Below are 1933 nucleotides of genomic sequence, written 5' to 3'. Positions count from 1 at the left end.
GTGTGTGTGTGTGTGTGTGTGTGTGTGTGTGTGTGTGTGTGTGTGTGTGCACATAAACACACTCACGCACATATATACATGCACACACATACATACATAGATAGACACTCACACACACACGCACATACAAACACATATAGTACATATAAGTATATTTATACATATGTACATACATAATTCGATTATATTTATATATATATATATATATATATATATATATATATATATATATATATATATATATATACGGTATACACACACACACATATATACAGTAGAACCTCGGTTTTCGAACAACTCTGATCACAAATAAATCGTACTTTATCTCCTGTTTTTCTCATATTCATTTAATACCCTAATACCTCGGTTTACGAACGCCTCTCATCAAGAATAAATCATACTTTATCTATCTATCTATCTATCTATCTATCTATCTATCTATCTATCTATCTATCTATCTATTTATAAAGCACGATTTATTCGAGATCAGAGTTGTTCGAAAACCGAGGTACTACTGTATACATATACGACAGACTTCTTTCAGTTTCCGCCTATCAAATCCACTCACAAGGCTTTGATCGGCCCGAGGATATAGTAGAAGACATTTGCCGAAGGTGCTACACAGTGGGACTGAAACCGGATATATGTGGCTGGGAAGCAAGCTTCTTACCACCTAGCTAATTCATAAAAAAAATTCAGATATTTTGTGTATTGTATAAGTAAAGCCAATTTATTGCAGGTAAATTTTAACAACAATATGTCACATGGACGCCCAAGAGTCATACGGATCCCAGTTGAGAAGCACTACTTTTAGACTATAATAATTCTCCACTGGTCACTAGAATGTACTATTAGGACGTCTTGACATGACACACCCATTGACTAGGAGTAAGGCACGCCGCACTAAGCTTAGATTCAGCTACGACATGGGCGTGTTCGCTAATTTGTATCTCAGCTGTGCACGGTCGGGTTAGGACTTGTCGATTCTGACATTTTTAATTTTTTAGTTTTTTTTTCTTTCATGTGTTTAATTTTTGAGTTATAAACAATTCATTCCGGGTCATGGAGCTCTTGAAACCGGGACTGTTTCGGTTAAGCTAGGGCTTACATATTCACCCTTTTTCTCTATCTTTCTCTCCCTCGTTCTATCTCTCTCCCTCGTTCTATCTCTCTCCCTCGTTCTATCTCTCTCCCTCTCCCTCCCTCCCTCCCTCTCTTTCTCTCTCTCTCTCTCTCTCTCTCTTTCTCTCTCTCTCTCGCTCTCTCTCTCTCTCTCTCTATTTCTCTGTCTGTGTGCTTGTCTGTGTGCTTGTCTGTCTGTCTATAGATGTGTGTGTCCGTGTGTGTGCACACTTCTGTATGTGCGCGCGCACCTAACAAAATTTAGATTACAGCATAAGGTTGACGGTCAAGGATTAATCACTAGCGTAACCAATATAGCTTCGGTTACCTGTAATCATTCACTCACTCACTCAATCAATCAATCAGCTTGTCTATCTGGCTGCCTGTTTATCTATCTATCTATCTATCTATCTATCTATCTATCTATCTATCTATCTATCTATATATCTATCTATCTATCTATGAGTGTATGCATACATCTTTTTTCTTATCTTTTTACTTATTTCAGACACTGTACTTACTGTATTGAACTTTTTTGCCGAACCGCTAAGTGACGGGGACATAAACACACCAGCATCGGTTGTCAAGCAAAACTAGGGGGACAAACACAGACACACAAACATACACACACATATATATATATATATACATATATACGACGAGCTTCTTTCAGTTTCTGTCTACCAAATCCACTCACAAGGCTTTGGTCGGCCCGAGGCTATAGTAGAAGACATTTGCCCAAGATGCCACGCAGTGGGACTGAACCCGGAACCATGTGGTTGGTAAGCAAGCGACTACTTGCCACATAGCC

The sequence above is a fragment of the Octopus bimaculoides genome, chromosome 21 (genome assembly GCF_001194135.2).
Source record: "Octopus bimaculoides isolate UCB-OBI-ISO-001 chromosome 21, ASM119413v2, whole genome shotgun sequence".
NCBI classification, from domain to species: Eukaryota; Metazoa; Mollusca; class Cephalopoda; order Octopoda; family Octopodidae; genus Octopus; species Octopus bimaculoides.
This window is presented reverse-complemented; position numbering follows the sequence as displayed.